General features: G+C 42.8%; 1 protein-coding gene across 3 annotated transcripts in view; it reads left to right on the plus strand.

The window, feature by feature from the left end:
• The first annotated feature begins 3,524 nt into the window (after window positions 1–3,524).
• LOC121199047 (speckle type BTB/POZ protein) overlaps window positions 3,525–24,359 on the plus strand; it is an 89,787-nt gene continuing 68,952 nt past the window's right edge. For all 3 annotated transcript variants that reach the window (XR_005896399.1, XR_005896400.1, XM_041063497.1), the window contains exons 1-2: window positions 3,525–3,590; window positions 19,505–19,640. The gene's annotated coding sequence lies outside the window, so the exon portion shown is untranslated. The remainder of the gene's footprint in view (window positions 3,591–19,504; window positions 19,641–24,359) is intronic.

Here is a 24,359-nt window from a genome sequence, read left to right on the forward strand (position 1 = left end):
TATTTTCACTTTGAAATCTGTGAAATCTCACTGTGCCTCGGGCAAACATCCCAACCAGTAATTAAACACCAAGAATCCTGCGTAAACGTCTATAACAATTAATTATTCACACGCACATCACATCACTATGTCTTTATAAGTTTAGCAATGCAATCAAATTGAAAATTTCCCTTTTGCTTCGCTGCCATTGGCCTGTTTACTCTAAAAGCATGTCCTTCAAGCATCTCCTTCTCAGAATCAAGGAGCTAAGCTGAAGAAAGGCGAGCTGTCGTTTATCGCTGCCTCGCAGACAAATCCACTCTAAATGGCTGGTGATTTTCACTCATTGGCTCAATAATCCATTTGAGAATTTACTCAGGGACTCAGACACATTGTTGAGGTTGAATTTTTTTTGCTTCCTTTTGAACAGATTCTTCTGTATAGCCCCTTCAACTTGAAGGAGACATGTTTAAACAACACAGAAAATGGAAATGAATGCACATGCACAGGCATTTCAAATCAGTGTACTGCTATGCTGCGCAGCGCCAGGGAAGTTTAATAACTCAAATGGCTGCGTGTTTTCAGATGTCCTTGTTGAATCCAAGGCCATGAGCTTGGAGAGGGAGACCTGAGTCACACATGGATGGATCTCCCTCCAGTTGTTTCTCCTCATTTAATCCTTTTCTCTGCCCTTGTCTTTGCATGGATCCATCCTGATTAAGCACTTGGCTCCAGCCGCACAAACAGTCAACCTCTCTTACTTTTTTCTCCTCCTGTCTGCTTCCGCCACTTTGCTCCTTTAGCCTGATGCCTTCACTGTCCACCCCTCCTGCACACTGTCCCTCCTCCCACAGTACACTGTGGTAATTGAGTGAGAGCTGTGGCCCTGGAGTCCTTGTGTAATCCACACTTTATAAGCACTCTAATTGAAGTGCAAATTCAATACTCCCTCATCAGCTTTTTACTGGCTGTGCCTTTGCCTGCACCCCTTAGGTAATTACAAGGAGACTGGCAGTTCAATCATTTTGCAGAAAATAATGTAACAAAAACATAGCGACATACACCAATCATTTTACCACGGCTGTGGAGAGACTGTGATAGCCGGGACACTGGAGGTGAAATACTGGAAGAGACAAAATACCTTCCCCACTGTTATCAGGTAGGTAGGCAGGTAAAACACCAACAAGTGTGAGATGAAGAATTTTAGAGAACCTTATCTGAACGTAACATGGGATTACTCTACACTCACATTCCCCTCCTCTTGTATTGGTTCGACTGTAGACACGTGCACCCACGGATGCAAGCACTTCAGTGAGCATGTGCATGTGGATCCTTACACAGTGCATGCACGCTCACATAATTTTCTCTTTTGTATAGTTGCATAATGGCAAGTGAAGAGCACGTACACAAACACTTATAAGTGTATCAGTTTTCCTATATTACTGTGTGTGTCTCTGTGTGGGAGTGCGGTTTGCAGCTTTAATTAAACTTCCTCTATTTTCTCTCAGCTTGTCCCCATAGGGCCCAGTCTTCTTCCCGTCCACATGCTTATTTATTTATAATTGCATAGAACTCCAGAGCTGAGCCACGGCTCAACACGGTGCCAGACCTGTGGAGTAAGCTGGGGTTGTCGCGCGGTAATACAATTTCATGAACTGAAACATCCCACCGCCTGGGAAAATTTCACATAATGAATCATGTAGGGATGCACTGTACATTAGACAACAGCAAACAAAAACAAAAGTTTGGTTTATTGTTTACAATACTGGAGAAGCAATAAAGAATGTCAACACAGATGTATATAATTCAAAACTGCTGGGACATGGACTGTTTCACAGCAAACTCCACCTGTGAAAAGATCTTAGGAACACTATCACAGCAGCATTGTTTTCCTCAAACATTCCTGAGAGGAAAACCATCCAGGTGTAATAACAACTTTTCTCTTCTCTCCTTTATTCCATTGCCAGATTCCTCTTTTTTTTTTGTTTATCTTTCTAATTTGCTTTGCCTTAAACTAAATATCCCACCAGAGAACCTTTTGGATGAGCATCACAGCAAATTCATAGTGCATCCCAAGTGCTTTTGTTGAAGTTGGATGAATGTGATTTAAATCTTCAAAAGAGAAAATCATATTACGATATTCTTATAACATTGCGAAATTGCCAAGATACCCTACATGGGCAGCTACCCACATTTGGTGACTTAATATTTTCAGCTCTGCCTACTCACATCTGCAACATAAACAAGCCCGCACACCATTCTTTTCATGGCCAATTTTAATGCTGGCATCAGGATCGTAATCATATTATAGCACATCTTCTCCTGTCATATCATCTATGCAGTTAAAGCTGCAAATCTGTACAAAGACACTGTACACTAATTTATATTTTGCATTATTCTCAGTACATTTTTAATTGCTTGATGCATTATCGCCTGTATCCCCATTCATCTCGCTTGCATCTGTTTCCTGCTGTGATGACCCACTTTCCCGAGGGCAATAATTCACAAAAACCACACATATGGCAAAGTTCCTGCATTTAATAGGGTTTGTCCTCAAAAAGAAAAATCCCAAACGTATGCTTATAATAATCAGAATTCTGGGAATAAAGCAAAACAGTTACTGGCGACAAACAAACAAAAAGTCCGTTTAAGATGTACTGTAAATCACCAAGAACACAGCTCCGAAGGGAAGTGGGTACAGCATGCAATAAAGACGGGACTGTATTTATTTTTCGATGTGGCTCTAACATTGGCTTCTGGCTGAATTTTGTATACTATGTAATAAGAAATATCAAATTGTACATGTCCTAATATGAACATATTTGCAGAGCCATAATTTAAAGAGGAGCAAGACACCACAACTGAAAGAGACAGAAAACAGCTACAAAAGACGCAGTCAAGTCATTTATAGTCATTTTGTGTCTCTTTCAGTGACATTTTGGAGGTGAACTCTCAGAACTCTCAGGTGACGCTGTTGGTTCAAAAACTGCAGTTGAATTTTAGTGTTTAGTTCACAGTAGAGAGACCCTGTCTCTGCCTCAGCAGATTCATGCTGACACTCCTCTGCATGGATATTATACATAATATGTTGGCATGCTTTGCAGAATGTTACAGGAAATCATCAAAGAAAGCCTGAAATTGAGGTTCTATTTTAAAAAAAAAGTAAATAATAAAAATGCAGTGATATAATCAATTTAATTATTTATCTCTATAATGAGGCATACTGCTAGTTCTTTTACTTTTGATACTTGATCAGTACTTTTCTGAAAAAAAGGTTTTGAATGCAGGGCTTTTTCTTGTAACGAAGTGACTTTGGTAAATGATCTGTCGTAATTTAATCAGCTCCAGGACGAGAAATCTTGGACTTAAACAAATGTAAACCAACCACAGTCTGAGTATCGGTGACAGTAAGTGTCCTGGGTGACACCAGAGGCAGTTGCAGAGGCGCATTTATTTATTTGCCAGTGAAACTTTTCTAGTCTTAAACCAAAACAATCCCAGCATGGCCAAACGCTTATTACGCGCCCGTGCACGTCACAGTCGCACCCGGAAGTGCCGTGACAGCTCTTGTCAAAAATCCTTCATCCCTTTCGTGGAACTGCGAAACAAAGGTGAGTTTTAACGCCACAAAAACTAGCGGCTCCTTCACTTATTGCCTGTACGTTGTAATATCCCCACCCAGTGTTAACGCACGTTTTAAGTTTGGGCGTAATTTACCGCTGGCAGCACTTTTAACAGAGCTCAAACATTAGCCGCTAGCTGGCTAATGTTAGCAAGTTAGTAAAGACTCGGGTTTAATATTTGTGGTGTCGAAGTGGTGTGGGTGACTTTTCGGCTGCTTTTTTTTTTTTTTTAATTTCTGTGTCTCGCTGAGGTCTGCTGGCTGGATGTGGACGTCACGGCAAAAAATTATCAGTGGGAAAAAATTTCCACAGGGACATGCAAAATAATGAGCCCACCATAGGAAGACACGCAGCGCTGTGTCCTCCGGCTCAGCCTGAGTATCCTGCCAAATAGTGACCACCACAATAGTTTCCCCCCCCTCTGTTGCATCTCTGTGCGCAGTGCAGGACAGCTGCAGGTTGCAGTCTGCCAGAAAGCAGCTGAGCAGAGAGAGTGGAGAGTCCAGCGGAAAGGCCACTGCAATGCAGAGTGAAGTGCTGTTGTTGCCTCTGCAACATGGTTGGAAATGAAGTGGTCTTAAACTGGCCTTAAGCCACAGAAAGACCGTTGAACTGGGTTGTTTATGGAAGTAGAGAAAGAACAGAGACTCGGTTTTATAAATAACATTTTTGTGTCATCGCAGTCTATGTCTGATTTAACTCACAATTACTACTTATTAAACACAAACTCACTCTAATTCAATACATGAACATATAAAACTGGGGCTGCAACTAAAGATTATTTTTACTACGAGTGATTAAAATGATGTAGATTAAATGTTGCAGATTACTTTTTTATTGACAGAAAAGTAACTGGCAACTATCTGGATAAGTGAATAATAATTTATCATACATGATAGCTAGTCACTTTAAATGGCACTTAAGAACAATTCTCAGTTTTTATTTGTTGGTTAGTAATAAGGAGGAAGTTGACTGAATAGGTGAATGCTTACTTATTAAGTTGTATTATGCAGTAGAAATCCCTTTCAAACGCATGTTAAACATTCAGTGGGTTTGCCTCACAGTGTTTTTCTGCTCAGCTGTGCTGAAGTTGTATGCATGAGCAGGGAGGTGTGTGGGAGTTCAGAAATGCTCTGAATGGGAGTCTTGGTTGATTCAAAACAGTCTATGGGTGAAAATATTTGAATCGCAAAGACAACTTGTGCGTGCTGGCTTTGCATTTTTCTCGTTTTACTGCTCCTCTCATACTGCCAAACACATTCCTCATGTCGCTGCGGGTAAAGAGGCGTTCTTGACATACAAGTTCATCACTTCTATAGGTGTGAAGGTTTGTGAAAATATTTAAAGTTTTATTGAGCTGCATGTCCATCGGCAAAATAAAATACTTTGTGCTGTTTTCAAGTAGGACTTGAGCTCCTGATATGAACAATTTTGTGCTACAGCTGTCATCACTCAGTCACTTCAGTCACAGTTTTCTGCAGTTCAGCAGAATCATCCTGCACTCTGTGCAAAAAATAATGTGACATCTGTCATAAATAAGATATATATAGAGAATATTGATCAGAGTGATTATAGGCCATAAATCGCAGACCATGTGAAACTATAATATTGTACAAAATGGGCTGATGATGAGAAAACACAGTTTCTTTTCTCTGTCCATGCAAACAAACAAAATATAACTGCAGTAATGAAATGGGCGCTCACTACCCTCAAGGTTAGATGCAAGGGTCAGGTGTATTGCAAGTGGTAAATCCACTGTGGGAGGCTGAGCACCACCAACTATGCGCAGTATTCGGTCAAAGCTTTATAGATACTACTGTTGAGCATGGAGCCATCGTTGATGGTATGAATTGCACCTGTGCTTTTCCTGCTATGACAAATCAAAATGTCTGCTGTGAAACAGGAACACTACAAATATAATCAAATACATATACACGTTTGTGGCAGTCATATAAATATATTCAGCTAACTTATACCACTCATTAATGAGAAATATTCTATGTGTTTTTTTTCCTATTCTTTTTCACCAGGAAATGTATTATTTTCCACTGTTTTTCAAAGGCCATTTGAAAGCCATAAAAAAACTAATTTAGCTGCAGCACACCAAGCATTGCATTTTTAATAATTACTAGAATTTATGAATCCATTTTGTTTTACTCTAGGGGTATTTGGTTTACAAAGAACAACTGACTTGGTTTTAATATAGATCAAATCCTTCCTGGATTTCGGTGGACAACAACCATTAAATTCTCATGCTGTGGGAACACCGTGTGCTCTTTATAAAAATGTCCAGTGGACATCTGGCAATAGAGAGTTGGTGGAGAAACTGCATTGCAATCTCAGGGCCTAATTGGTTGAGTTACTAAAAACAAAATGATGTTTTTTTTGGTGAGTGAAAACCTATTTGGGTGAACCACCCAAATAAATTCTATATGAGGAACACTGATATTCCTGCTGTTAACAAGATCAGTTTGGAGGGGACAGGCCAGATGCTCAGCTTCATATTGCTGAGCTCTGTGCATCAAAAACGGTTATTAGACAGGTGGCCTTTCCTTAGACTTCCACCTGGCAGCTGGCAGATAGACACACTTTTTCTGTTGTTTATGGGAGTGTGTGCATGTGGAGTGGAAAGAGACCACTTGTCTTGATTTAAAAGTACTTTCCTCACCTGGCTGCTTGTATTCATCTTAAACACAAGTCAAATTTAAACTCTTACACTGATGTGTGTCGAGCTCTCCCCCTGGTCGACTGTGTCCATTCAGCTCGGTGCTGTATATTAAACTATTCAACCACTCTGTCAGATGTTCTTTACACACAGGTGCCCAGCTGCCCAGAGCCCCCCCCTCTTCATACACTACAAGATGCAGCCATTTGGGTTATTTACAGGAGGTGCTTCTGTAACTGCTGGGAATAGGCCAAGAGCCAATCGAAACACACGGTGGAGGCCAAGCTAATAGAATCTGACAGGAATGGAGTCATAGTGGCCGCTCAGGCGTCGTAAAGCTGTCGCAGTTTAAGCCCCTATATTTGTCGCTATTACCTGCTTGCTTCTCCCTTTACATGGGCAAAGGGCTGTGAGGAAAAGTGAAGCCAGACTCCTGTGTTTGATTAGGCGTCATTACTCATATTCGCCTATTTCAGCAACATCAAATGAGTCTGGACATGTTGGTTTTCTACCTGCTTGCTCACATGCATTGACTGTGCATAGGAGGACAGAATGTAAGGATCAATAGGAAACAGTAGAGCGTGGTGAATTTTAACAAACAAAACATTTCTGCACTGCAGCAGAGTCTCAGTTTGACTCTGCTGCAGCCAGCTAGCCACGCACTTTATTTGGTTACAGTCATATTCTGATTTGTGTCCGTGCTTTTTAGGGACTTTTGGTGATGGCGCCACAGGGGGAGATGTCAAGTCGTGCGACTCTTCTCTGCAGTGTCAGAGTAGAAAATGCTACAGCAGTTAGTACATCAGGTGCTAGTTAGTGAGGGGAGAGTATTGTGAAATTGTTCACTCGTCAGAAATCCATTGTAGAATCTCTAAATGAATGCAGTTCGACTGAGTTTTTCCCCCACTGATGAGCCTGATTAACAGGATATACGTAAATTCCCCCAAAACTTGGCTCATCACTGCGGCCATTCTGTCTCCTGAGCTGTGTCGATGGATCGATTCCAAAAAAGTGTTGGCCGATGGCATCACAGCCTACAGCTCTGGCATTTCTGTCTCTGAAGTCAACAAAAACTGCACTGATTAATGTTGTTGAAAAAGAAAACTGATTTTCGACATTTGTTTTTAAGCTGAATTCCACTTTAAGGGTCAAATCTCAAATTAAGAGTAAATCATATTTGAACTACTAATTCGACGGACATCCCACTGTTCGCTTAATGCTTGTTTAATTGGCTTGAAACCACGAGTAGTGAAGCTCTTGACGTGAGTGCTGACAGTATGTGATGTAAAATATTAGTTTTACATGTCGTTAATGTGGGCTGAATGCATTGAGAGTTCAGGAAATCTTGAGAAAAGTGATCTGCATTTTGTTTGCTAGTGTGGCGGGATTGTTGCACGGCACTGGTTTTCCATCCTCAAGTGTTACTTCCAAGAATCGGCCTATGTGCGAGCCTACTAAGACTTAATTAATATAGGCAGTGGCCCACTCAAAAAAGTCTCTGATTGGGCCTTTTATAGATGCAGTATGAAAAGAAGCTCATTTCTCACATAGCTGATCGCTTGTGAGGGAAGGCAACAAGTATTGAATTAGTTTGCATGAGAGAAGGGAAATTGAAATATGGATTGGGGTCGCAAATGCCTGCCAGTGCTATTGGCTGTTTCGGATATGGAGGATGAAATATATTTTCTGTGTGTATGTGTGTGTCAGCGAGTGACTGATGCAGACAGTGTCGGCATCGAATGGTTTTCCGTCGTTCCTGCACGGAGCTATTTTCCAATAACAAGTTGGGAGCAGGAGTGACACAGATGAAGTGAATGTTTTAAGAGGAAAAGTAATCTTAAAGACAAGCCGGGCCATTCCTCACTCCAGAACGCAGCCTCATCCTCTGCTTCCCCTACATCACTGCTTCTGTCTTAGAGCCAGACACGAGCCAGCGCTCTCGCCATCTGCCATGTAGATGTATTTAAATCATGCATGCATGCTGAGTTTGGACCTGCGATTTGAACTGGTCAGGTCCCCGGTCTCTGCCAGGCTGCTCAGCACAACTTGTGACCCAGAGAAGCCGTCTGAATATGAATTAACGACAACACTGTTGGTTGGAAGTGTCACTGCCCAAAAGTCTGATCCAATTTTCCTGATATTATCTGGCATTTAAACCAGCAAAACGGTGACCCGTCCAAATGGTTTGATTACCAGATCCAGCTCTGTCGTGGATGAAATATTGTCTGATTTGGCATTTGAGAAGGATATGATTTTTAGGTAGAATGTTAAAAGCAGGGGGAATATTCTGTCAAGCCCAGGGGTGGTGTGTTAAACTAAAGTGTGCCCAGCCATGAAGCCAGGAACTGGCTAAAATCCTTCCAGCTTCTCACATTTCAGTACCTGATGTTTCTTAGTTTTTAATAAAAATGAATGGAATTTGGATTTTGGACCACTGGTCTGACAAAAAGAGTATATGTAAGCTTGAACTCTTTGGACTCTGGACTTTTGGACTAATTGGAATTTTCAGTGTTTTCAGACATTTTATTGAACAAGCAGTTAATTGATTAATCAAGAAAATAAGTAAATAAATAAACATGGAGCCTGCCATGTTGGAATGCAGTGCCAAGTACTTCCAGAGTAATAACTGAAAACAAACATAAAGAATAGACAATGTAAACAAAAGTGAAAACTTTGAAATGCATCTAAAAAGATTAGTAAGTAGCTGCATTCTTCGCTTTGTGCAGAGAGATGGCTCCTGTGTTTTATTTTAATATTTTATTGAGCAGATACTTGAAGAATTACATTCAAACCATTGCTATAGCGACTCCCATGATTCATTTTACCAGTGGATGAAACTTGTAGGACCTTGTCCCCGAACCAACTGAAATGAAGCCACTTGTAAAGGATTTGAATGGTCTAAAACTGTGAAGTTCACAGATAAGGACCAGTCCACCCACCTCACCCCTGAAAAGAAACACTCGTGTTCCCTTTAACAGAGAGTGGAAAAGGACTTGCATGTCAAGGGTAGGGGACTGGAAAAGAGAGAGGACAGAAGGAGGCGGAGGGAGAGTATGAATTGTGGCTGTGAAATCAATAGTTCATACCATTCTGAAATTGAAGGTTTTTTTTTTTTTTTTGTCAGAAACTGCGTGTAGAAGCTGGAATATGAAATAGCTTTGGTGGAGGCCCCTCATGTAAGCAGCAGTATTGATTTCCAGAGACCTGGTCCAATTATGGTACCGTGAGTTTTGTCTGCGCCCTTTAAAGAACCAGAGTGACTCTGGCGGGGGCAAAAATTTGGGCATCGCCCGACTTTGCCTTGTCTCCTCCTCCCCAAGTGGCCGACTGTTTCTGTCACCAAAGCCACAGAGAAAAAGTCAAGGAAACAGAGTCTGCTGCTTCTACAGTTTCCAGAGTCTCTCTGAGGACACAGCTGCACGATGGGAGATTTCCCCCGTTGGCAGTTCCTGTTAAGAGATTCACTGGCATTACAACATAAAGAGAAAATAATCCTCTGCCTGTGTGTGGTAGTATCTGTTCTCATGTGTGTCTGTTGGCAAGTGGCTCAGAGAGAAAGAGTCTGACTGAGTGGACTGACAGACTCGGCGTCTGTGTACTAGACAGCCTGGCTTTGTACGTCTGTATGTGCGGGCGTGTTTTGTTACTGAACAAAGACGGGGGTTGCATGAAAGTCTGTATAGCTGCAGCTTGTGTTGAGGTGTATTCACACGTATCTCCTACAGTTTAGCAGTTATTGTGAACAGCCAGACATTAGGCGGAGAAATTGCGGCTGTTTTAAAGCTTTTATTGCTGAAGCATTTGCAGGGTAAAATGGTCTGTAATTCCCAGCCCGGGCTCCTGCTGTGCTGTCCCTGCTGCTGACGCTGCTTTCATACTGCCCTAGTCTGGCTTCGTAAGGAAAAGCGACAGGAGGGTATCAGCTCCCAGAACAATATGGGACATTCTCCCCCCTTCACTACTGAGACTCAAAAAAAAAAAGTTTGCTGGCAATGAAAAGAAGGCTTTGCCTCTCACTCTGTTTCTCTTCCCCTTTGCTTCCTCTACAGTCACCATGTGTCCCATCTCTTCTTCCCCTTTCCTCTCCCTCCCTCAACTCTCATTCTCTCTCCACGTAACGGGAGTCTCATGCAATATGCCGTGTTTCCCCACTTGAGTGCTAATGAGGCAGATGAATATTCATGAAGAGGAGGCTGACATCGCTGTATGGCGATTGTGTAGAGGGTGTTTGTGTGCACAGGGACTGCGGTGGCCACATTTCTGAGGGATCTGTTTTGCAGTGGTTCGACATCAGGAGTCTCTGGGCTCCTCTGCTAATGATGCAGATGTGCGTCCCTGAGTTTTGTTTTGGTTGGTGGTTGTGGATGACCCCTTCCCAAGGCCTCCCCTCTCTCCCTGGTGGCTGCTCGCGGAGCTTAAGTCTAGCCTCCAGCTGCTGTGGAGGACAGCCAGGTAGAACAAGACTGAGAAGAGGAGCTGCAGTCTACTCTCCTCCTCCTCCTCCTCCTCCTCCTCCTCCTCCTCCTCCTCTTCCTCCCTGTGGTCCTGGCTCGTGACAAACAGATGCCATGGGGCCGCCTCTCTGGGGGCCATCTCCGTCCTTTTTATTACCTCTCTCTCTCTCTCTCTCTCTTTTTTGCTACCTCTCCTCATCTTTTCATTTTCTCTGGCTCCTGCATTTCTCTTTCTGAGAACATATTGTGTGATGTCTGGAGCCGTCAGCACTACGTTTTGAAGGACATATGAGAGAGCACATGGCCCATTTTAGCAGCTAAAGGCGGCGTGATGTGTGCTCGTCATGTCTCATGCGTTGCCATTTCCTCCTATGTTCTTGATCCCCCCTTCTCGCCGCACTTTTTTCATTGTCAGCTTTGTTCTGGTCTTCAGATTCTCTTCCAGCAGTTCCTATAGTAATCTCTCACGTTCTCTCGCCTCTTTTTCCTCTTTTGCTCGGCAGCCTCTCATTTGCATTTTCTCACTCACTCGTCATCCCAGTCTTCCTCTTCTCTCCCTACTGTCTTAAGCCTGCGGCTTTCTCTGTTCCCCTTTCCCCCTCTTATTTGCCATTACTCTGTTTTTTTTTCCGTCACAGCCTCTCTCTTTCCTCCCTTGCTCCTCTGTAACATATCCGACCCCCGTAGTCTACCTGAAGGAGCTCCTGTGTCTCTGTTATCTGTAAAAATCTTTGATCTCCCACCAGCCATTTTCAACATGGGGAGATGTGTGTTTATGACTGAAGCAGAAGGTGGAAATGTGTGTTTGTCTGTCTGCCTCATGCTGCTTGTGCTCGGCAACCTTTAATTTGGGAAAGGTGAGTCTGTTGGTGCCGTAGTGGAGGACAGACAGTCCGACTGGCTCTTTTTTTTTTTTATGTCTACTATTGGGTGACATAATAGAGGCCTTCCTGCTCCTCGGCGCTCTTAGCCTCCCTGTGTTCATGAAATCGGTTGCACTGCCACTTAATATTGTCAGTTCCAGTCTAGCAGGCGTCCATGCTGATTCTCATGCACACACACACGCACACACACATCCGTCCTGCAGTAGGGGAAAGGGTGGAGGCTGGCCAATTTATCAGCGCTCTGACTGTAAGGCTACAGGGAGCCCTCCGTCTTCATCAGTTCACTCAGCAGATAGGCACACCCCAGTCACCACTACTAGACTTACCTCATGTGTCTCCATTACATGTTAATAACAAAGCTGTGAGGGTGACTGGAATTGGCGCTCCATGTTATGCCATGTTAAGAAACAGGGGTCTGCTGAAGGCACAGGTGAAACGGGTTAAAATCTATTTATTACCTCTGAAAAATAAACCTCAGATTTATCAGCGTAGGAAGTGTTTCCCACAGAATGGGCAGTTTACACTAATAAACAGCTGGCAGATTATTATAGCGTAATGGTAGTCATTTTATTATAAGCTAATGAGAATGACATTAGCTAAATTGTAACTGCAGCGTTTGCTGACTGCTACACTCCATTTTGATTACTGCAAATATGAAGCAAATATACAGATAATAACTAACACATTAACTTCTGAACATCTTGTACAAGCTGCATTCATTTTAGTTGGCTGTTTTTTTTTTTTTACCAGCTCCTTGTAATTATAGTACTGTGCAAAAATGGAGCTAATAGTAAAGCGTGGGTGCTTTAAAAATGATGCGATGATTAGCTTCTTCATGGTTTTGTTCATTGCAGTTTGCTAGTTCACTTCACTGCTCCAGTATTTGAGAAGCTGGGACTCTGTAATGTTTGATGAATGCCATTAGAATTGACGCTGCCTACATTTTTTATGGTCAGTGTGTTGGACAAGATTATTGCCCGAGTTATGCTCAGTATGCTGCAAAGCTGTTTGACCCTTGGGTGCTAGTCAGTGACACACCCTGCTGTCTCTGTCCCATCGTGTGATGTCTCAGGGCCGTCCTGCAACAGCGAAGGACGCCTGTCTCCTTCGTCCGTCTTTCCGTCTTCACTCCCTGTCTCTCTGCTGTCCTTGGCCCGTGTGCCCCCCTCGCTTTCCTTGGCCCGATGCTGATCAAAGCCCCTTTGAGGATGCTGAGTGGGTCCGGGGCTGATGGCGATTTGATGATACGTGTACGTCTTCAGAATCCTCTCGTCTTGTGTGATTAGAAGGCGTGTGACAGGCACTGTCGGCCCCATCAGCTCCCATTAAACCTCAGCGCTGTGCTGCCACCGCCGCTGCCATTTTTATCCTTTAATGTAACCACCTTTCTCACCAGACGAATCAATTATCAGTGATTATGTTGGTGTCAAAGTCTTTAGGGGTGGGCTGAGCCCCGCCGCTGTCTCCTCCTCTTCCTCTTCGTCACCGTGTCGCCCAGAGGCCCAACAGAAGCCACACTGCGCTGATCCTCAGTCAGAGCACTGCTGTTGCGGAGGGACAGCTTTATAGACAGCTCTAAGTTTAACCTTCCTCCTCAACGGTGGTGTGACAACGCGAGGAGAGCTTATTATGCCTGACGAAACTCCCTCATGTAGGTTCTCCTCAGCAAGAAAGCAGCATAGCGAATTAGCCCTATCATGTTCAATTGTGGATGTAGCTGTCAGAGCTGGCTTCGTGGTCCTGTTGTGTCCTTGGATTAAACATGATGCACATTGCTTGAGAAGATGATGTTGTTTAAGAAATAAGAGATCACAGAGCCTTTGCTCCAGCGTGTTAGCTGCTAATAGAAGACGTTTCTATGCAAAACCTCTCCCCCACATTTTTCCATCTATCCCATCTTTTTCTCTCATGGGCTTTGCTCAGAATTACACACTTGGCCTTGGATTTGCTGATAATACACAGTGTGTGCGCACGTGTGTGTGGATAATTGCCACTGTAACACACAGGGCAGTGAGGCGGCTCGTTAAAAACCCTTCTCAAGCTGCAAGGTCACAGCTCTGGCTTTTCCACCTTTGTGAGTGTCAATGCTCTGTCACACGCATGTTCACACACTTTCTAGAGTTTTTAAATATCGTGAAGCTGCAAATTTATGTTATAACACTTTCGCAGACATTCACATACGCACTAACAACAGTTTGCTTTGGTTGTCTTGTCAAATAAATAAACATCAGCTGCTGCCTCATGTTCCCCACCTCCTTTATATTTACTCACATAAATGCTAGTGTCAGCAGTCGGTATGGTCGAGTTCCATTTTGGATCCGATTCCCATCGAGCCGAATCCCCAGATTCACTAAGCTCTGACGCTAATGTCAGTAAACCCTCCTGTCACCGTGGCCTGTGGTGACTTTTAGAGATACAGAGGCACACTTGTCTGTAGCTGGCTATAGCAAGTCGGCTATCAAAGATCCCAGGATTATCCGCGATGCTCATGTGGGGAAAAAAAAAAAAAATGCTGCTCCCCCTCTGTTTGACAAGGCCCACGCTCACGAAAACAGTAGTCCACCTAGCTTCCAGAGACAACAGCCTACTGGGGCCACAAGAGGGCAGTAAAGTAAAAGATGAATGTCATTTTTCGCCAGTGCTGACAGTGGCTTTACTGTCAACATGTCAAACGTGTAGATTATGTCAGCTGTAGCTATGTAACATTAATTCTATAATTCTGAGATGGTGGTTCTGGCTGTCTTGTTGAACTAGCTGATTGCATCATAGACATTTCACAGGAATCTTTCCATTAAACTTTCATGAATATCATATCAACATTTCACGTCTGTCAAAATAGTATAGTTTTGAATCCGCATTTGGAGCAAGTACCGCATAAAATCTCAACTTAAAATTAAGTAACAACATTATTGATATTCATTTAGCAAAAATGCAAAACATTTGAGGTCACCTAAGACTTTGGGAGCTGGTGGGGACTTTTTTTTTACATTTTACATATCAAGATAATCAATAAATTACTTTAAAAAGAATAATTTGATTAATTGATTATGAAAAAATGGATAATAATGACTGAATGAATTCCAGTCCTCCAAAGCCAGCTGTGTACAGGGGACGATAGCTGAAGTGTAACCCGTGTCTTTCCATCAGCTGAAGTCTCTGTGGAAATAAATCAAGGGTCAGGTTTGAAGTTGCCAGTTAGGATTAGAGTTTTTAAATTCAGTTGCTGTGCTTCTTTACTTGACAAGCCTCCGCTGTTGACAGGGGTGGAAGTTTGTTTGAGGCTTTTAAGATCTAATGTGTCCGCCTGCTATCTGAGATTGTTTCTTCGACTCGCTCTCGACCCTCCCTGCCTCTCCGTCTGCCCATCCTCTTCTTCTATATGTTATCCAGTGTTGAGTGGAGGTAAGGAGAGATAGTAATCTGCTATAGCCTTGGCACTCTCTCGCACTCTGGTCTCATTGAAGAAGATTGATGGCCCTCTTTCTGGAATGGCTGTTGTTTTGGATGGAGAGAGAAAAAGATGGAGGCAGAGGAGTGGATTTAGAATGAAAAACTGAGCGAGGGAGGGCAGGTGGTAGAGGGGGGAAAAGAAAAATGGAGGTAGGGTGAATGATAGTTGTAAAAGACGGAGAAATGGAAGAAGAAATGTCAGAGTGGAGGAGCTTGAGAGCTCATTAAATTTGGTTTGCATTTTATTGAGTGAGAGTATGCATTCACCTGTGATTGGTTTCAGATTCACACATCATTCTGTTTTCTGATGCACATGTGGGCTGTGGAATTGGCTGCACTTAGTTTGCATGTCAGCAGGATTACATTTAAATGTCAGCTTTCCTCTCGGGCTGCAAATGAGCCGGGGACGTGTTGTGATGGAGCAATTTTCTACATGTGTCTCTTGTTTCTGTTGCATTAGGATGCTGCAGCCTTTAAGCCTCGGAGGTATCTGGTATTCACTGTTAGCCGACGTGCTGCATTGCTAGGGGGTATTAGCAGCCCTTCATCCCCCGTCATGATGGGTCTATTTCTCAGTGCCTGTGTGTGGGCAGCGCTGGGTTGATTGGTTGTGATGACAGTTATGCTCTTAATTGTGTCAGTTATTCTTCCTCTGTGGCTCTTTTTGAATGTAGTCAAGCGCTTGATGTAGCCCCCTGGCGTTTTGTTCCTTTCCACATATTGGTCTTTTTAAGTCCGTGCAGGTTTTAGGAGCGGTGAAATGGAGAGGAACAGGCCTTTCTTCTCCCGCCTTAATTTTCCCCTCTTTTGAGAGAAGAATGGAGTCTGACATTTTTTTTTTCAGTTTTTGGGCTATCCCCATCTCATTGTGTCCCTCTCTGACCTCTGCTTAATTTATCTCCATCCCTTTAGGGTGTCTCCTTTTTTTTTTGTTCCCCTGTTTTTTGACTATTGTTTGAGCTGCTCTTCCACTCTTATCTCTCTTTCTTCCTCGCTCTATTTCATCAGCCTGTTGGACACTGACCTATCCTTCATCCAGCCTCTTTCCTTTCTGTGTCCTGTCAGCTCCTCATTCTTCCCAGTCTTCTTTCCAGTCTCCCTCTCTGGCAGCTCCATCCTCCTTTTTTTTTTCCCCCCACACAGACCAGGCTGTGTCATGATGCTCAGACATTGCCAGGGTCAACCAGTCAGGCCTTTGTGGCATGACTGGTTGGATTGTCTATTGTCATCTGTCCACGTCTTTACCGACCACTTGAGACTGCCGGAGTCACAGGAGGACAAAATGATGCGGGACAGAGAGGACAGGAAGGGCATGAAGGCCAGGTCCCATCCTGCTTAACCAAAGTGTCGATGGGGCTGTTACAAGCTGCAGGTCATACCTCATTTCCTGTGGTCACAAAACAGTGTCACACCTTTGATTAGCGTGAATATCGGACACAGAACGTATAGACTACAAAAACAGCAGCCATTTTTGGTTTCAAGGCATAGCGCCATGCTGATCATCCAGCACTTAGTATTATCTTTTAAGTTGTTAAGACAAACATTTTAGCAAACACAACATTAGCATTCATTAGAGCTGTGTTTCTGTCCTCCTGGTGGTTGTGAGTCCATTACACAATTCTTTAAGCTCTGCTTTGGTCTCCACCAACCTGTGAGTAAAATATCTGGCTGAACTTTAGAACTTGTTCCAAAACATCTGATTCCTGACAGTTGTGGAGCTTAAGGCTGCAAGTAATGATTATTTTCATTATTTATTATAATTTTTTGATAGGTCGTTTCAGTTGTGCCTCCAGGGAATTAATAAATGAACATTTTTAATGAATAACTTATAATAAATATACATTCAGTCCCTGTCATTTAAAGTAAATTAACATCATCAGCTATAGAATGACATAACAAACAAAAGAATAAAATCAGCAGCCGATTTTTGAACTGCGTATAAGGTTCAAGCAGCTGTTGTTTCATCTAATGATGATCATGTGAAACAATAATTATAGTACTTGAATTTCTTATCATTGAAAAGGATTCAAGGGTTCAATTTCATGATAATAGTAAAAAGAATTTCCCAGGGACCCCATGTAATTAAGCCAACTGACATGCCATTCAACACAATGCTGCTCCTCCTCCTCCTCCTTCAGCAGTTGAGAGTAGGGCTGCTTTATTTCACTGTGGACTAAGCTAGCAGGTTAATTTCCACCACTCGTGGACTACACTCACCTCTCTTTGTGAAAAATTGGTTGACATACTTTTGCCCTTTCTTTTCTCTCTCCTGTCCTTCCTTTTCGTTTCTGGAAACCAGATTTTTCTTTAGGAAGCTGAGGCATGATGCTCCACCGGCACTCCTCACTGCAGTTCACTGCAAGCAAGAACTGCTCATGTAAATAGAAGTGGGGGCAAAACAGAGGCTTTTTAAATGTTTGCTTTTTGCCTGAAAAAGAAGCCCCTGGGTCTATAAAATGTGAGAAAGAGAGAAAAGTTAAAAATTACTATTGTAAGTAATTAGTCTTTTTGAAGGTGATGTCTTTAAAAAGCTTGTTTTTTTCAGTCCAAAATCCAAAGATAGTTAACATAAGATAATATAAACTAAATAAAACCAGAAACAATACTCATTTTTGAGATGCTGGAACCAGTTTGATTTCTTGCTTCATAAATATACTAAACAATAACTTGGCTAATCAGTTAATAGACCAGTTATTTCAGCACTGTTCACTTCTTTTATCGCAACAAGAAGAAGCATTAAGCTGAAACTTGCTTGACAGCTATGATTATTACAAAACAAGAGAAAATGGGATCACTGAAGTTACCACCTCTCACTTTTTATTGCTAAATTACACAAATGGAAAGCAGGAAAAATCCTAACTGAATGTAGTGAAGAGTTGTGAGGTAGGATGGTCAGTCCTCACTCTGCCTGTTGAAAATGTTTCTGTATTAAACCGTATTTTTGAAATGAGGCCTATTGATCTGTGTTGTGTATATTTTGTTGCTGAGTTTGGAGTGCCTGTCGGCTTTGAGTCACTGAGAATGATCACATATTCGTTCCAGGTGAGCTATTGATCAAGTGGTGCCGGGCCCATACACACATCACAGAGCCTGGCTAGCTTTTTGACATTTCTTTCAGGGCTCAACCTCTGCATTTTGCATCTGATTGACATTTCCGTGGTATGTACGTGTAAACACGCAGATCTTAAGACATTTCATTCATTCATGTAGATCATCTCTTCTCTCTGTCTCTGAGGTGAAAGCCCACAGGCAGTTTGGATAATGGTCATGAATACAAAGAACCTCTGTGTAAAAAGTGGCCTATTCTTTACACAGTACATCTGGGCCAAATGTAAGTCAGCGCTCAGTGTTTTAGTTAGAGTCAAAATTTATTTCACTTCTGAGGCAACTTGTGACGCACGTCTCTGTAGCTGTCGCCATAGTTGCAAGTCATTCGTGCCAGTTTTAAAACTCATAAAGCTTTGTACTTTATGAGCAGGGTATAAAAGAAAATTGACTCAAATCAGTCAGCTTTTTTTTTAGTTTAAATGTCTTAAATGTCAGGTATCTTTATGGATTGGTTGTATTATGAGCCCAAAGAGCATCACTGTGTCTGTTCGGCTTTAGACATTTTGTTATAATCCACAAACCTTCCTAGAATAACGGGTGGCCAAACACAACCAGCCGGCTCTGTGAAATCCTGTTCGTCCGTGGTTGGCAGGCATGTGCAGTATGAGTAAGCGTCTTAGGTCATGTTTATTTAGATAGAGGTGGTATTTGAAAGAGAATTAGACTTGGAGGATTTTAATGAGAACATACTTCTGCGCTGCAGTTGACTGCCACCGTGGGTCTGTTCTGTCAGATGGCTGTTATTGGGGTCTCTGTGGGCCTTTTATACGTCACATTAACATGCAACGCGTACATCGGAATTAAATCCACAAAGATTTTTATCCATATTTATGGGTCAGAGTATATGTAACCCAAGAAGTATTAAGGAAGCATTAAACCTGCTTTGAATCTCATTGCCATAAGCATCATCATTTTATTGGTGGAAATGAGATTGTTTCCCTTCATGGCTTTGTTTACACCTGTGACTTAGTTTTCTGTTTGGATACAGTCCAGATACAGTTTGTGTTTGGATTAGTGTTTTAATGCTGGGTGTAATTATGTAAGGAGGGCCCCTGTCCCACTTTGTTCTGCCTCACTGTGTAAAGCTCACCACAGCCTTCGTAAAACATGTGTCTTTGTAATATCTTGTCACACAGACACACACACACACACACACACAAGCACACGCACAGTCTATCTCAAAAATACTCTGCATTCAGGTCTCCTACATAACAGATGCGCGCACAAACAGTCAACTTGACAAGGAGTCTCTTGCAAGAATATGATAAGGCACTGGCTCACACCCACGCTCGCTCTCACAACTACAGCCTTGTTGATTCTTTCCGCTGTTTGCGTTTGCAGCTTGCCAAGAAGCTCAGGCTTTGGACGGACACGCAGCACTGACACACCTACAGACAGAGAGACCCGACGGACACAGTCCAGCTGGCTAGTCATGGCAGCAGCAAGTGGAACAGATGTGTGAGGGACTTTGATCTAGGTGAGTACCAAATAGGGTGAGGATCTTGAGGGAGGGAAGGGGGGGGCATTGGTCTGTACCAATATTGGGAAATGGCAAGTATACTGTTGAGGGGCAACGGGTGGGGCGGGGGCTGTTAGGAGCGGTTCTAGCTTACTGTGTTTGCTGAATTTTACCAACAAACATTAAAATATACGACTCAGTCGAGTGTCTGTAGGACTTGGAAAAGTCTTGAAAACTGTTTGAAAGCGTATTATCTAAACTCAAAGTCGCAGAGGCCAGTGAAATGAAGTGTTTTATGGCTTAAACTAACTCGTACTCCTTTATCTTAGAAATGTTGCAGACTTTCTGGTGCCATGTGTTCTGCACTGATTTGGCAGCCCACATATATAGACCAATATTGCTATAGGTCTGTAGTTAATTTGACATACATGTTTGTTTAGGTTAGAAATGCTGTATTCTTTGGAATCCTAAACAGCATTACTTATCTTTTATAGTCTACTTTGATATGTTGTCTAGACAGTTTTTGCCATTTTTGCTCTGGAAGACATGATGTTAAAAAAAAGAGTCATTAAGTTACAGTTCTAGTCTGCATTTTATTTCACTCTTTGAGAAACCAACACCTACAATATTCTCACATGGCCAGCATTGAACCAGATAGTGGGTAAGAGGAACGGGATGGTCCAGAATGAAAAATAAGGTAGGTGGTTTGAATCAAAATCATAAACTTTCAAAAAGAATTAAGGTGACCGAGGATGTAAAGGCTACCAGTGGAGGAATACCAAGTAGCAAGAGAAAAGAGGATGCAGCGGACACTTGATCATAAATTTCGCAGCGAAGTAAGAAGTTTGGGGTGGTGTTCAGCCGTCGTTTAAAAGTGGAAATTGCGCACAGTTACAATAAAACACTAAAAAGTGAGAAAAGAGGAAGGAGATCAGGTTTTTAGAGAGGGGAAATGAGGGTGGTGGCATGTGCTAACAGTAGCAGTATGTGCCAAAAAAAAAAAAAAGCACAATAAATTATATCCTTCTGGGGAAATAATGTGGGCCCGTGTGTTTCATGCCTCCCCCAAAAACGTTTCCATGTTAATTAGATAATGTAAAACTAGCAAGAACAGCAAGACGGCAAGAAAGCAAGAACAAAATCTGGATGGGAATACAGTGTGAAACAGCACACTGTTCAGTTAGAGGCCATAAGACATGCATTTTTTTTTGTATCCTGAGATGAGAAAATAATACATGATAGATGCATCATTGACGTGACATAATAGCCTGCCGGTGTGTACGGGATTGTTTGCTGTTCATTTCCTTCTGGTTTAAACTTAAAGCACAAATTTGTGCAAATGTAGAGACATGAGAAATTCCAGGACACAGTGCAAATCTGTTCGCCATGTTCCCACATGTTCGCAGGGTGATTTACCTTCATATATTCAAAGTGAAACTAGCATTTCACTTTGGCAGTGTCTTCTAACGTCAGCGTTGCTGTACATATCCATGAAAATTAAATCTGTGTGTAGGATTTGTTGAGAAATGCTGGCATATTTTAATCACCTCCTTTCCATATTATCACGCAGACAGAGCATCATGCAGATTCAACATGAATATGGTTTTGCAGATGTATGTGAGGCAGTGTCTGTGATATTGGATTTTCTGGTTGCAACTTAATTTCTGTTCTCTTGGGAAACTCAAAATAGTTTCAGTATTGAAAATGATGAAAACCGTTTTGTTTTTTGTGCAAAGCTAGATGTGTGTATCTAATGTGTATGCCTGTATATGCGAGTGAAAGACAGTCCTTGCTGACCCTGCAGTTACAGCCAATTTGCTGTGATCACAGTGACAAGTGTCTCTGTATGGATACTTAGTAATTAGCTAAGAGGAGATGGAGAAAGGTTGGAGTTGGTGGGGCATTAGAGGACCTGTCAGACTCATCTTACCCCTCCAAAATCTGTCAGGAGGCTTGTCTGGGGCCCGCCCCCCCCTCCAGTCCCCTCCCTCACACTTGGCTGCCCCAGTTAATTGAAGCCACTTCAGATCAGTCAGAGGAGCTGGATCTGCACGCCTGAACACACCACGCCGCTCACCTGATCTGTCAGTCAACACTGCCAGCTGCCTGCCCCACACAACCACATCCCGACGCACCATCCTCGTTCATATTCACCATCCCCAGGACACAGCAGGGATCCCGGGGAGATGCACAGTACATTCCCACCCCAACCCGCCTCACTAGATCCGGTCCAGTTGTAATCTAACCCACGGTGCTTTTGCTCCAGTAGGTGTTGGAGAACTGTATTATAGTTTTCTTTTTTTTCATTTAGACAGGTGAGTGTAGTGATTTTTAAACAAATCAGAACTCCACTGAGACGCCTGGAAATGTGGACCTCAGGTGAACTGCGAGGCACTTTGTTTGGTGTTAGACCTTCATCTACAAGACGTGACCCTGCAATACAGTTTTATGGCTATAAGGAGATGAATGTTGTCATCTGATAACTGGTCCTTACTCATGCTTGAAAAGCCGACCTTAACAAAATGAACCAAGGGCAAACTTGCACTCAAGACGCAGTGAAATGCCTTTTCAGTACATATTTATAAACTCTGGAGCTCAGTGCAAACAAAGAGTCAAGACTGCAAGTCCACAAAGCTCAGCTAAAGTGACACGGACTGCAATTGGATTTGTTTGGTCTAATTTGCCTCCCACATGGCTTTTGTTGATAAATTACGGCTGAAATGAAAATTGTCCGTGGTTATCATAAAAGCTACCAGTGCATAAAAGCTACAAAGAAACAACTTGTCCCCCGATTTGGACCAAAACAAGCTGACTAATGTTTGCAAAGACCATAAAAGTGATGCCTTCGTTATCCCTGCAGAGAAATTTTCTTTTCCTTTGGCCAAAGCACACGGTTGGACGCTGTGGCTGTCCTAAGAACAAATTGTATGAGGCTGCTGTGTCTCAGGAGGTACAGCCGGTTGTCCACTAATCGGAAGCTGGCTCCTGATGGTTATACCATCAGTGTGTGTGTGTGTGAGTGGTTAAGCTCAACTGAAACTGCAGGGTTATGGTTGGGAAAAGATTGTGGTCTTGTTTAAAAGAAACCAAGCTGGAGGACTTTGGCGTGGAGAGAGGACAGCCGTTACTCAGCCAGTTTTCACGTGACTTCAAGAAGCTGTTTGCTATAAACGTGAACTTATGTCAAGTAGTTAACAAATCCAAGCTCTGATTTTACGTTGAGGACAGTCTCACAGCACAGCTCTCCTGAAAATGGCAAGTGTCTCAGTGTCTTGCTCGATGACACATCAGCAGGAAAGAAGTTTGCTGATTGTTTACGCCTGCCCTGTAGGGCCACCGGTCGAGGGATTGTCACTGCAGCACCCCGCTGCACTAAACGGCGAAACATGCCAATCTGACATCCTGCAGGAATTCTGCTGAGTGAAATAGTTTTCTCTTAAATACTGCTCTCTTCTCTTAGTGCTGCACTGCTTCTTCCCATAACACTGAACACGGGGAATGTGGCAGCGTGTGAAGCAGACCCACAGGGAATAGATCTTTTTGAGACAACCCGCTGCGAATGGATGGAGTGAATGCCTGAAATGAGAAGTGGTGCTCGTGTATTATTTGAAATGCCAGGGTTCCCCTCGTTCGGCGCGCATTCTTGTGCGAGCCTTCAGTTGTAGCTCAGTCAGCTGACATTTAATGCTCAGCCATTACACACTCTGCTGCTGCTGCTTTAGTATAGGCTGGGTTGTTACCGGCATGAATATGAACAGACAGTTGTGACAGCTGGCCAGCCATATGTGACAAGCCTTTTAGATCTTTATGCCTTAATTATTCCTTCCCTTGGGACCAATATTGACATTTTAGGTCTTAACACTCAGACCTTATAAACTGCCAGCCTCCAGTTGGCATTATCTGTCTCTTGGCAACCTCCAAGCAGGCGAGGAAGGTGCTTGATAACCGCTCGCAGCTAAATTTGTGTCTGTCAGCTGCGGTGAAATGGGTGCTATCAAATTTATAAGTGTTGTAAAAATCATTGTCTGTGTATCATGGCTGTTGTTTACTGATAAGTAGCTCTGTTAAAGGTTTCTTCCTCTTTTTTCTTAATGAAGTTTTATGGGAGTTTTTTCCTCATTTTCAGCGAGGGTCTGAGGTTGGAAGGCATCGTTTTCATTTATTTTATTGAGTGGGCGTCGAGAAACCCTCTGAGTCTCACTCTGATTAGAGGCTATACAAATACATTTGACTTAATTAATAACTGGAAGTGGAAGATGTATTATTTTGAACACTATATGATTAAATATCTACATCTCTGCTGCAATTTTCACACAGCTCCAAGAATCCTGCTGCAGTTGGCAAGAGTGTGTGTGTGCTGTTCTTTCTTTTTCTTTTTTTTTAAGTTTAGATGAAGTCACACCACAGGAGAGCACATTCATAGTTTCATCATGTATTTTGTCGAATGAGCGGCTGCCATACCCTTTTTTTTTAAGATTTTAAAAGAAAAGACATTCAGGCGTTTTATTTATCACATTGTTGTAAAAGCCGTGCTCGCGGGAGTGAAGGCAGCTCCGTTATTCTCTCTCTCAGCCTCTCTCTGTCTGTCTCACCTGGGTCGTCCCGCACATTCTCATTTCTCTTGTTATCCCAGGTTCTAATTTCAGTTGCCGCGGCAACCCTGCGGATCCCTCTGCTTATGCCTCCCCCCTCGTCTCTCCGAGCTCCTTGTTAAGTGTGGTAGAGCTGGTTAATGAC

This window comes from Toxotes jaculatrix, chromosome 18 (genome assembly GCF_017976425.1).
Source record: "Toxotes jaculatrix isolate fToxJac2 chromosome 18, fToxJac2.pri, whole genome shotgun sequence".
Classification (NCBI taxonomy): domain Eukaryota; kingdom Metazoa; phylum Chordata; class Actinopteri; family Toxotidae; genus Toxotes; species Toxotes jaculatrix.